Source organism: Falco biarmicus, chromosome 4 (assembly GCF_023638135.1).
Source record: "Falco biarmicus isolate bFalBia1 chromosome 4, bFalBia1.pri, whole genome shotgun sequence".
NCBI lineage: Eukaryota > Metazoa > Chordata > Aves > Falconiformes > Falconidae > Falco > Falco biarmicus.
The window spans coordinates 22128053-22142253 of record NC_079291.1 but is presented as its reverse complement, the minus strand read 5'-3'; the positions used below and the strand labels follow the sequence as shown (position 1 = coordinate 22142253).

The 14201-nt window shown below is 36.1% G+C and overlaps 1 protein-coding gene across 6 annotated transcripts in view; it reads right to left on the bottom strand.

The window, feature by feature from the left end:
* The window catches only part of SUGCT (succinyl-CoA:glutarate-CoA transferase), a 337967-nt gene that overhangs the window by 55947 nt on the left and 267819 nt on the right, over positions 1–14201 (bottom strand). The gene's annotated exons all lie outside the window — the stretch shown is intronic.

The following is a 14201-nucleotide window of genomic DNA, read 5'->3' as shown; positions in this document are numbered from 1 at the left end:
CCCTTATATCCAACATCAAACATAAGAAACTGAGCTGCAAGCATGTCATACTTTCAACCACCAACAGGCAATTGGTACCAACATGGAATGAGATTTACAACCTTCACCCATTTGCATTTTAATCCGCAATATGCACTGAAGGCCTATACATAACTTATGTTTTCTTTTTTTGCACTGTTAAACTGTTGCTTTTGCACTCATGATGCATCACACTATGAAATGCTGTCTTAGTAGCTCTTACAAACATTTAGGAAAGATGATGTAATTTTGATGTTACTTCTTGTTCTTTCAAATGTGTATGCCATGCTTCAGCCCCATGTCTATCTGTACGGAAGGATTATTCATCACAATTTCCAGTTCCTTGTTACTAACCTCAATAAGAAAAAAAATAAATGTTTTCTGCTTGAGGTTAATAACAGGAACTGGAAATTGCTATTTTGATACCAAAATTCCCAAGTAACAGAGAAACAGACATTCATAATAGCAAACTCACTGCTATTCTTAATAGAATTCTGCATCCAAAGCCAGTAAGTAATCTTTATCATTTCCTTGCCTATTATTCTGCCATATCTTAATCACATCATCAGAATTTTTAGGAATTATTTGTTATTGAAGTATCCTCTAAAATAAAAAGTCTCCCATTAATCAAGTATTTTTATATCCAATGTTGCAAGTCAAGAGTGCCTTGGAAAATGTATCACTCATAGAGGCTAAAACTATGAAGTGGTCATGTAATACATCTACCCATTCACCTTGCACCGTGAACAATACTAGCAACCTTGACTTTTAATGACAGGTGTTGGGTCTAAATATTCTTCAGAATTTCCAGGTAATGAGATGACAATTTTCTTACGTAGTCTGCACCATATTCTCTTTTTTTATTAATAGAAAATTTTCTCCTAATATATAATCTAAATATATTTGCTTTGTATTAAACATCTTTTTTCTTGTCTTTTCCCCAACTGGACACAGAAAACGAATCACTAACATCTTTATAACATTCTTTTACATACTGGAAGATTGTAATCACATCCTCCTTCAGTCTGCTCTTTTGTAGACTAAACAAAACTAATTCCTTTAACCATTCTTTCCAGGTCAAATTTTGTGAACCTTTTATCTGTGTGGAATAGAATGCTTAAGAAATTCCCATTCCTGAACAGGTGGTGTCAAAAGGTCAGGTCAGCTTTCTCTTAGCTTGTGGGGTGAGCCTATTCAGCTGACATTTAGAAATCCAGATATTTCCGATAATAGATGCTGGTGGAAGAATGCCTGTTCACTGGTCTAATTGTTTGGCACTGTACCAAATCATTAGTTGTATTTCTCTTTTGGAAGGTTAACACCAATTTTGGTAGACATTCAAATGAGAAAGCCAGAATATTATTTTTTTCCAAATGACAGAATTGGAAAATATAATTCCTTGGTTTAAGTCATATTTAGAATCTTTCCAGTTATGCTCTTAATCAAACAGTATTGAAAGTTTGGCCTCCTTTCTCCATAACTTGTTTATGCAGGCTTGCTTTATGCATTTAATTGAATATTTATGACGTGAATGTAAGAAAACATGCGTATTCGAACGTGAAACCAACAGCATACTTAGTATGCATAAGCAGTTCTTTAGATGGCATATTAAAGGCTGTAACTAAAAGTGGCACCATTTGGTTAAAGAAAAACATATAGACTCTCTAGCAGCTACTCAGGGCTTCACCAAATGTATGCCTTCCTATGTTCTGAGTCTCTAAATTCTTCTGAGAAGGCAGACACATTACCTTTAGAAGATTTCCTTTTGTTAGACTCAAATTCCATCTCTCTTTTCTCTACAGAATGAACTAAGAAAAACCTGCACTATCTTTGACCATCACCAGTCTAATTTCTACTCCCTTTTAAAAGTATGTTTAAGATGCAGTCAAGCTTCCTTTCCATTTTCATAAGTACAGTATTGATTATCCCTCTCATACATTATTTTCTTGAAAACATAGCAATTTTTATTACTCTTATTTTTTACAGTTATTAAGCCTATATCAGTACACTCAATTCCATCTTTTCTTTTGAAGAAAACAACCCCCAAGCAATTAACCTGGCAAAAGACTAGGGTTTTTTTCCCCACATCAGCAACATTGCTTACAATAGCGGGTAATTTCCTGTTTCTTGTATTCCACTATTAGGATTCCCCAAAAGATGCTGAAAAAACAACTTCACTGACTCCTCCTCTCACGTGCATTCTAAAAACTATGATGGAAACATATAAGATTACTGCATCATAGCCTGTGGGAGAATGCAGCATTCACATCCATTATCATCAAAGACACGGAAAGTCTGAGGACAAAGTAAGAGAAAGAACGTGAAGCTCTTCTCCTCCACTGTCTTGTACCACTCAAAGGGTCATGATCTTTCTGATGTTGTAGAGTCCTCTATCCCCATTGTATGACCTTAGCTCAGCATATGGAACTGATGAATCAAGAGGATCATGTAAAAGATAACAGCCGTCAGTAGATCCATTTCTAATTTTTTTTTCCATATTGCTTACTTTACAGGCTAGAAATACTCTATTACTACCTTGCCTGTTCCCATCTGAGATTTTGTGAATCAAATTAAGGTCTGGGTGGCATTTTGCACTGGTTATAATGAGGTGACTTAAGGGAATCAGAAGCACAGGCTTCTGTCTTTCGGTAATAACTTTTTCATGCCATTTCATTTTATTCCAAATACAGTCATCTTGTAGATTAAAGAAGAAACCTCTTTTGTCTGTCTACTGGTTATTGAAAAGAAAACCTGAAGTCACCATTTCGTAATCTTATCTCAACAACAGCATCACCAGTGTTCTGCTGTTCTTTGTGACATGTTCATGCAGTGTTTGTTTTGGGTTTTTTTTCCTGTTCATACATATCTTATGAGGAGCAGCTGAGGGCAATGGAGCTGTTGAGCCTGGAGAGGAGGAGACCTTACCGCTCCCTACAGCTGCCTGAGAGGAGGTTTGTAGGCAAGTGGGGGTCTGTCTCTTCTCCCACACAATAAGCAATAGGACAAGAGGAAACAGTCTCAAGTTATGCCAGGGGAGGTTTAGATTGGATTTTAGGAAAAATTTCTACACTGAAAGGCTGATGAAGCATTGGGAACAGGCTGCCCAGAAAGGTGGTGGAACCACTATCCCTGGAGGTATTTAAAAAATGCAGATACAATGCTTAGGGACATGATTTAGTGGTGGGCTTGGCAGTGCTGGGTTACCAGTTGGATTTGATGATCTTTAAGGTCTTTTCCAACTAAAAATGATTCTATGTTTATGTTTTCCCTCCTGACATTTAGAATTGTAAAGGAAAGTTCCTCCTATCTGCAAAAAAACCTCTCCAGACCAACAACTAACAAACCACAGTATGAAATAGTAAAAGAATCTCTGCATTCTACTCAAGTCAATAGAAGATAGAGTTGCTCTGGTTTGTGCGGTCTGTTATAATGATTCCTGTATCAACCTTTGGTAGATAATATTTTGAAAAAAAAATTTGTGCTTTCTTGCAGACTGAATTTGAAAAACTATATAGACATATATACACACAAGGCAGAATATATGTAATTATCATTAGTTGCTATAGCTCTACTTTGGAATTATTTAAAGTATATGCAGACAGTATCAGACTTGCACATGTTACAAAAAGACAATATTGTTTGGCAATGGATAAAAACAACAGAAGTCACTATACTCTAAAGTTATTTAGCCAGCACAGTTTGTTACATGACTTTATTCAGACTACAGCAAATAGAACAATTCATATGATTATGTCTTCTAACCTCAGAGAACAAAAAATGTAACCAAAAATACCAAAATGTAACAAAAAAATACCAAAAATATAACTTCAATATTATTTTCACAGTATTATATGGAAGGAAGCTCACACAGAACCTTTTAAGCAAAGTTTCTTAATTTTTTACTTGTGTAATATAAACCAAGGGTAATTTAATATATGTCATCACATTTATTGTCAGTTATTTCATTATTTCCTCTTAGCTTGTCATGAAAAAAACTATGGAGGATACTTCTATCAGCTGCTACGCAGCTCACAGTAATTTAGATATAATAACATCAATGATGAATTCTGCTCTTTTCCCTAATTATGTTAATGACTGCAGGTTTAAAAGTGGTTAAAATTTTTATAACAGGCAGCATTAAAATCTCTTAGCCACCTGTTTTCACAAGAAGGATCAAATGTTAACTCTAGTTATTTCTTGTATTCTTACCTTGTTCAAAACAATTAACAAATAGTACTTTTCCATGTTAATATTTATATTATCAGTGGGCATGTTCAGTTCAATATTGTAATTTTTGTTTTAGTTTTTGAGTCTCACTTAAAAGCTACATGATGCATACGGAAAAAAGGGAGAAAATGAACTTTAAAAGAAATATAATTATGATATAAAAATACAGTATGGCTTTAAAAACAATTTTACATTTCATCTTCATGTAGAAGACTTGCAAGGCTGAAAAATCTATTTCAAATAGGGACTTCATCTTTCACTGCTTGGGACTTAAGACTCATTCTTTACAAGATCATATAGTACACGCAGTGGTGCAAGACACTTGATTTCAACTTTCATAGATCCTTCAAGGAAAAAAGTTAAATTCTCATTTTTCTATGGCTGTAGCAATCCTTAAGGTAGTAAGACATATAGACTATTAATGTAGATGATGGCTTTCTTTAGGACTTGTGTGAGTACTTATTTACCTATTTGAAAAACAGCTAGAAAAACTATCACCACACTGTATATGGCTTCAGGATAATTTAAAGAACTCTGTTTTTTTCTCGGACATTCCACATCTTGTAAGAATATCTGATGCTTGATGATGGATCCTTTAATTGATAAATAAAGTAACAATACCTATACAAAAGTGTTCTTTGCTAAAAAGATGATATAGCAATGTAGCAATGGTTGTGAAACAGAAACTAATCATTAACATTATTATTAACAAGCATTAATCTTACTTTCATCCCTCAAAAATGAATGGCCTTCTTATATACTAAGGAAGTAAAATGCTTCTTGTAGTACTGATGCAGCAGCACAAATGGCAGGTAGGAGAACCAGAAATAATGTTTCCACCTTTTTTCATGTGGATGATGGGGTGTTTGGCCACCTAGCAAACATCTGGCAAATTCCGCAGTTACTATAAAGTTTTTCATATCATGTTAGTTCATTTCAACTGTAATTTACCTGATTAGGTGCATAACTAATCACCCATGAAAATGTGGTTGCTCTTTGAATTACCAGCAAGGGTTCAGATCCATTCTAGGTACTACCTAAGATACAATCAGCTTCCAAATCCCAGCTGAAAGAGATGCTGGAACCAGAAACATATCAAACATATTGTCAGCACCCCACCCCAACTTTAAACATTTCTATTTAATGTAGAGCCAAATGTTCAAAATATGAATTTGTACAGATACCACTCTCACAGTTCCATCTACAATTTAGGGAAAAGGATTTTCAGGGCCACAAAGGAAATGATGTAACTGTTTTCTCCGTATATTTGCAGCCACAAGATAGCCGGCTGTTGGTAAATGTAACTACTACTCATGCCTCCAAACCACAAGAAAATAATAATGCTGTTTTTCCTGTACATGCTGAACATAGAGCTATGGCCATAATCACCCCCTAAAGAAGTAACAGCGCGTGTTGTGAACACAATGCCATATTGGAATTGCATCCCACATCCTAAAAGCACCTCTTTCCAAATAAGATGTTAACTCATTTGAAATTTGAAAAGGATATTAAATCTATCCCTATCTGGTGGCTGATTCTGCCTTGTCTCATATTTCTAGAACAATAATATGCAGCAGAATATCTTGTATATCAGCATGTTCTCCATCATCCCCCACTTTTTTCAATGCAATAATTCCCGTATTTTCAAGTCCTGTTGTCAGTGAAAGTTGCCTTTTATCTCTAACAATTTTATTCTTCTTTCTAAACACAGCTTCTAACATAGAGGGCTCACCTGGAGAAAAGGTAATATCTCTCTACTGCATGGGCCATGTAAGCATTGTATTAGTGAATCACATCTATCTCCAGTTTACTTGCATCTACCTCCCATATTTGAAGTATCTCATCATGTACTGCTGGAAAATTCCATAATTTAAACAGAAGTAATGTTCTTTACAAATTTTTGAACGAGCAAAATCTGGGGGTTTTTTTTTGTTTGTTTGTTTCTGGTTACTTCTTAATTGACTTCTTTATTCCCAGTCCATTATTCTGAGATGATAAATGCTGTGAGTATGCTACAGTCCTTTATGTTCCTAGCACCACAGCTATGATTCTAAATGAATACAACAAAAGAAAACCACAGTTCACTGGAAGGTCCTTACTCTCCATTTCTGCTTTCTGCTAGGCCCATGCCTTACAGATTGTTTACTCTGGTAAACTTTTTCTTTTCTTTGTGGGTGTGAGGTGATGGCTTCGACAAAGTCCCTCTTATGCCACAGCTTCGCAGCTTTTTACACACATGCTGTACACAACATTACTTTTTATTGACATCCCTAGGGATGGGGATTTGATTCCTGAAGCATATACCTTTGACTCAAAACCCAAAAAAATAATAATCCTGCTCCATGTAACCATATTCAAATACTACTTTTCTGCTTGGCTGCTGTGTCTCTCATTCTACTACACCTCAACTGGATTCCATGTTGATTCTCAGGATTTAATTTCTTTGCTTTTTGTGTAGTATCTTTTGCCTAAAGCATTTTTATACATCCTTCAGTCTAACAGTGGTTCTTCAAACTTGCTGTTGGCTCTTCAATACTGAGTTGAAGTTTTATTCAATATTCAGTTGCCATGACTTTAACCCAAAAAGGCCTGCTCTGACACAGGACTCCAGGGTTCCTTACCTGCATTCCTGTATGTCACTTAAGAATTGCCACCTCGTTTGCGTGCTCTAGAACTAAATGTTTCAAAAAAGGCCGTCACTCAGTGTGATGAGAAATTGCTTCCCTTACACTGTCCCACTGTGACATTTGACCAGCTGAAGGTAGTTGAAGTCACCCCTTATTACTACCTCATTACGCTTATTTGTTTCTTTGATCTCCTTCAACATTTTGGATTCAATATCCGTTTCCTGATCAGAAGGCTCAACAGGACAGCCCAAATACTGCTCCCCCAGCTCTATGACCTCATCTGTCCTTCCTGCTCAGTTTATAGCCAGGTATTACACTCTCCTATTGATTTTTGTCATTCCAGCCTTCTTCTGTAATAGCTGCTGTGTCAAGATCCTCATTCTTTGCCAAGAATTTCAAGTCACCTATTTTTTCTCTTACACATCTCATGTTGGTATACAGTTTTTGTATGCATTTGGGGAAGCAGGGAGTTGGCCGGGTCTTTTTTTTTTTTTTTTTTTTTTTTTTAACTCTTAAGTTTGAACACTGTATTTATTATCTTTCCAGAATTTCTCAGTAGCCCCTCCTTAAGTTTTGCTGTACATTTCATTCTTGTCCCTTACGCCTTTTGTATGACTGCCATTATTAGCAGATGCCTTTACACAGTGCAGGCCCTCATTTGTCAGCTTTTCTTTGACTCCTGTATGGGTAAACACACTCATTAATTTCCTGCTGCAGCAATCTATTTTTATTATGGTTCTACACAACTCCTTGCACAGAGACTCTTCCTCCTCCAAAGCTCTGTGTAAGAATCCCAATGGAAGTCCTACCTCTTGTCATCCGCTAACTGCAATACCAAAATTTTTAAATTACGAATCCTGCACATTAGACTAAAAGCAGTTCAGAAGTGAGCGTAAAGATGATTAAACTTCCAGGTTTCCTGGGTAAGTTTCAAGGATTCTTTTAGTAGTTCACAATACTGGCACAGAATATATCCACCACAGTGAGCTCCTCTCAGGCACCTTATGAAAGTTTGTTCTTCAAATTCTGACCTCAACCCTCTTCCTCCCCGAGAAACTACTTAGAAAATTGTTTCTATGGCCAACATGAACCAGGCAATTAATGTTTTCAGTAATTCAATTTCTGAAATCATCTTTCCAATTCAATAATGGAAGATATAACCCTGATAATCAGAGTAGTTCTCATATTAATGTTTTACTTTCCTTAGCACCAACTGCTACAAAATCAAAATGGAAAAGTCCTTACTGCTAAATCAGACACAGTATAATGCACAAAAGAGACATTAAATAATCCCCCAAAAAATATTAAACAATGAAAACCATTTTTGACAGAGCAGAAACACCTTTGCCATTGTCTAATCATAAAACACATACTTATTCTCGAGAAAAAGCACTAAATTCAATTTATACTTCACAGTCTAGGTAAATATGAGACAGCTGCTAAATATCTCTATATAAATCTCAAATGTTTTCATCAGATGTATTGGAAAATAATGAGAGTAAAAGAAGGTACTTTTATTCTAATAGCAGACCGTATTCTAGTAAAGAATCAGGTTTTTTCAACTCTCATGGAAACATTTTAGAGGGGTTTATTAGCATATAATATAATGAATATTTATAAAAAACAGAAAGGACATTAAGAGAACAAAGATTTATAATTCAGGCCAAAATATATGTACAAAAAAAAAAAAAAAACCCAAAAAAACCAAAACCAAAAAAACAAGGATGCAAATCTGTAATTAACGGTATGAATTCTCTGATTTCCAGGGTTGCATCCCTGAGCCTTCAGGGGGCTTTCCAGGTGCCCCAGTACAGCTCCCTGCTGACCTCCTGCACCATCAGGCTGGAAACGTGGCAGGGGACAGAATCTGTCCTTATTGGTTAAAGAATACATCTACTTTTCAGATTTGTTTTTTTTCCTGAGAACTGAAATGTGACTGTAAAAGTACATTTCTTGTAGGTTTGGATGTGTAAATCCTAAATTCACAGAAATATTTAAGCAAACATGCTATTTGGGTATGAGACCTGGCTCATCCTGGTAGCAAGATGGGGTGTGGCTGCATTCAAAGCACTGGCTCTGGGATCAAAGAGCCCGTCTCCAGCTGTGGCATACCTTTCATGTATAACACTGATAACTCCACACTGACCACCTGGAAGGTGCTATAGAAACAGATTGATTTTATTATTGCAACAGGCTGAAATACTGACTGGTTTTGCTTCAGTCAGAATTGCCAGCAATTTACTGCTAGCAACCCTGTTACAAATCACTGGGTTTTGATAACACATTTCCTACCTTAGATTATTACAAATATTATATTCAGCATTTAAATATTATGTTTGCAGTTTCTCTGAGCAAAAAGCATGGAAAAACCTAATTACAAATAATTTTTAAAAACAAGTGAATGTAAAATGAAGACAAGTGTCCTGGATTGTGCAAGGGTTACATTATTTTGGTGTCAAGAATGTCACGTGAAAGGCTTTTGTTTCATTTGATTTCACTGCAATTTACCTCTCATATTAAATGACAACAAAATAAGTTTCCAGATGTTTTCCTTTGTGGAAACTGACTTGTAAATGCAAATCACCGTAAGTGTATTTCTACAGCGGTAATAAGCTAGGCCTGCCATGCCTTTAAGCACCGTGTACCACAGGTGGGAGACTGGTGGGGAGAAAATACTAAGAACCTTTCCACTGCCAGTGTTTTCAGAACAATTCTGTAGATATTTCACATGTGCATTATATTCAGGGATCACATCCAAACTTGTCTATGGAGCTGGCAATGATGAAGATAAAATACTGGCAGTTTCTGTGGGGCTTTGTACAACTGAGATTTTTCAGAAGTACTTTTTTGCTGTGTGGTATAGGAAGAAGTCACATGCAGTTGCAACTCTGAATTTGAGAATGTACTGAGGCATTTTTCCAACATGTAGGAGAAGTGTTATTTCAAAATATGTAATCTTTAACAATACTGAACAGTAAGAACAGTTCTCATAGTTTTGGTCTAAAAATCATGTATTTTCACAGATGGGCTCATACGTTACGGAGAGAATACATTTCTAGAAGGAAAAGAAATTTCAATAGTCAGGAAGCCTCAAATATTCACAAACTTACTGCTGGGCTAATAGTAAGCAAAGGAACCATTAACAGCAGCACTGTACCATCCTGCTAATACATCACCTGGTTTCTGATGGTCCTTGGGGACCTCACCTGTTCCTCCCAGTACAAAGCATATAATCAGTATAGGTTTTCCAATGCTGCACACCACACTGAGTTCCCAAGAGCCCTCTTTTAAGTACTCCATCCATCTTTCATTTGCCATGTAAGTGTTGTGGTTTATTTGTACATCATTCATTGTTCTGTTAGAGCTAGTCTGTCAGCTCAGAGTACTTACCCCTTCCCAGGACTGCAAAACTTGCTCATCCACAGAGGAATGCCACTTAATATTGGTACCTGCTTAGTATTGTAAAGTACATCCAGATGAGAGTATCTCCCTGCAGACCCTCAGCCTGCTGCAGGCACAGATTCACTACATCTCTCCTTACAAGTGGTTTACTTTTGCATACTCTTGCACCGAACTTTGCAGCCCTTTAGAGAAGGATCTGTGACTGTCGTTTGAACTACATCCTTTTGACTTCAGTCAACGGGAGCTCTGTGGAGAAACACAGGCAGACTACACTGGTAAACAGTATAGATTCTGTTCACTTTGAGTGTTGGGTTTTACTTCCTCAGTGCTTCATGTCTCAGGCAGTCAAAGGAACTTTAATCAACAGAAACTCTGGCACATGGAGATCTTTCCCGATTTATACTCACCCCCATTAATACTGGCTTTTGTAACAAAAGCATTTAACATCAAGAACTACTAACCATGCAGATACCAAGGAGCTGGGATTCAAGAATACTACTTGCAAGATGTGTATGGAGAAGCACACTCAGGTGGAAAATGAGTCCCCACTTTCTAGCAGCACCTGCCACTCCTTTCTAGCAGTTCAGTACTTAACTGTTTTTATCTGCTTTTCCATTATTAACGTTTAATTTCATGACTTTTATTACCCAACCATAAAATTTCTCTCCAAGTTACAGTAAAGCAAAAAGTAATGAAAAGCCAGGCAGGTATTTCAGAGCTATGAGTGTACACATTTCTGTCAGGAGCTGTCCTCCTTTTTTAAAAAAAAAAAAACAAAAAAACAAAAAAAAACCCCAACAAAACCACATAGTTTTGAAAAGACTACATTTCACAGTCACTTACTCAATAATGTGCGTTAGATGCCCTGTGAGAACTTAATGTAAAAAGCAATTTGTATTTGAATAATATATATATAACTGTGAGCAAAAGCCAATACAGGTTTTTAAATAGCATGCTTTCTTTGCAGTGCTTCCAGACTTCTCTTGCTTTGAAGTTAATGATCCTGTACCTTAACAATGAAAACACAACAGAAATATGGCAGTTTTGAGTGCTAACGTACAGACTTAACAATACCCTACAGCAATGCCACCGGCTACTATACTATACATTCTACTGATGTTCCCATAATGAAATCTCATTCAGATGGAAAATATACATCAACTACTTAATGGAAATTAATTGTAGGAAAGCACTGTTTATTTCCTTAAGCCACAGAAATGTTAGAAAATTATAAAGTTCTAGATATACTCCTAAAACCACAGAGAGCCTGAATAGAGCACGACATTTGCATTTCCGTACTGATCTTTCACTTTATGTTCCCATTTGTGGTCAGACCTGGCATATAAGAAGCCTGAACTTTGTTTTGCCCTGTCAGGTTCCCAGTGAGGACACCTCTGAAAGCAGGTACCAGGGCTAAGCCTCGATAAACTGTAGGATCAACAATTCCAGGTGGAATTATCATGAATGTTATCTCTGAAAACTAGTATTCAGACAAGTACCTGCTTGTCTGATAAGCCCTATCAGTCCCTCATGACATGCTTTCCTCATTGCTGTTCCCAGCACAATTCTTACCAGAAATCTGGAGAACTCACAGTGCCAATATAGAGGCAGAAACTCTGACATCTTCTCCAGATAAACAGCTTCACACCTTTTACAGATAAGTTGATTAGATCACATAGTTGCTGGAACAAGTTGTTACAGAAGCTATGAAGGACCAAGGGGAAAGAAAAACAAGGGAGAATACTAAGGATGGACTTCTTCACTTAAAATCTCACAGCAGTTTGCATGAACATAGGTGTGAAATAGTTCACCTGGGTAAATTAATACCTTCAAATGTTCTGACCTATTTTGGAAGTTATACCCAATTTTAACTCCTCAGCTTTGTAGGTTCAGGTTTTTTTCTTTTTCCTTTTATTTTTTTTTTTTCACTTTTACCTCACCAGCGGTACTTGTTATGTAATATTACATAAATTAATCCTAGGATTTGACAGCATTAAAAGCAAAATTGACAGTATGTTCTCTTGACAGAAGAGTATTTTTTCCAAACATTTAAATCTAAGCAGATGTTCAAAGTAATTGGAAATACAATTTGGACATGTCTACATACTGAACCATTTCAAGGCCTTCACAATACCATCAATTTGCAACACTTCACTGTACCTGAGTTTATTTGAAGCAGGTTGCACAGCAATTAACATTTGCCAGAGGAAATCTCTCATGTCAAGCCATAAACACTTATTCCAAATATTCCCTTTGTGTAAAACCTTGCATTCTAACCGGTGCTATGCAAGCAATTAGAATGAAGGGGAATCAAACTACACAAAATGTACAGAAATTACATCTAAGAAAATTTAAAAATAATTTAAAAAAAAGGAATTGTCTTGGGGTTGCAGCTGTTTTGTGTGACTAGATCCAACCTGGGTTAAATTTAAGTACAAATGCATAAAAATTTCATGTTTGGGGCCTTCTGACTACAATGTTACTAGCTTATTATACAGTATGTATTTCCTACAAATGGTAAATCAATCTAATAAACTCCAGTCCTGCAAAAAGATTCTCCTTCCAGAACTGCTTTTGGACAACAGATCTCTTCAACTCCTTAGTATTCCATGCAGGCCACAAGAAGTTTATGTACATAATTCCACCTAAGTATCAGAGCATGTATCTGCTATACTGTCTAGATAAAAAAGGTCATTAAAGAATGCTGTGGCAAAAACCTTGAATACAATTTGGCTGCTGAATGAAATCAGCCCATTATATTCTATTATATAAAATAGATTATATTCTGTATTCTAAATGTTATATTCTGAAGTTTTTTTTGTTAATCCAATGGATCACCTACTGCTCAAGACATCAGTTGGGAGAGTTTAACATTAAAAAAAATGTTTGGTATTTCAGACCAAAAGGCAGAGTACTGTAATGTTTGATATTTTAAGCTAGTTTGAAAACAGTATTGTATAACAACACAGGTGTTACAAAACTGTAAGCCATATCTTTACATGCACATCATGGGATACTTTTTAAAGAGAAAGCATTATTTCCTTGTACCTCATTAAGACATATCTATACCATACATACAGTGGAGAGCATAAAACTAAGAGTTTCTTTTGTTATAAATAATTGTTACACATACCTGTTTATTCAGGTTTTTAATTTGCCTGAACTTCTTTTCCCCACTACTCTGCTTAACTGAGGTCAAAAAAATGTAGAGCTTGAAAGAGATATTCAAAAGGCAAGTGGTAAAAGGCCTTTTATTAACAGAGGCGCATGAATGTTGAGATAAAATAACAACTGATGTAGGCTGTCAGTCCAAAATCTGATGACTACTGCTCACTGCACTCAGCCTATCCTCCAAGTATAGGAAACCACAAATTATCAAAACACAGTTGCCACATAAAATTAACTTATGGGAACTACTGATATGGACTGTAATGGAATATGTGACCTGGTGAGTTTGTGAAGACAGTCAAAGAAAGGATTTCTCTTTGAAAAATGAACTTAGATTGTGGCATTTCTTGCTCTGCCATGCATTTATGGGATGAATTTGGAATTTAACCTTATGAGCCACGTTCACCTCAACTACCTTTAGACACTTGACTGAGGATTGCAAGATGATAACCAAACTGCCCTTATTATAGATGACAGAAAGACACTTCCAGAGGGTGATTATCGATTCTGATATTTGACTGTGATTATCATTACTATGATTATGATATTACTCCATTAACCATCAAATGATCTTACAATAAGAATGTAGCTACCTCAAAAATCTCACTTAAATGCTTAGTTTTAACTGAGATGCATTCCAGACTATGTACATCAGTTCCTCATCTGTAAAAGGCAGCAAATAAAATTTCCACAGTTCTCAGAAGAATAGAAGGCACATGGGACACTGAAAGGTACAGAAGGGATGTGATGTTGGGCTAA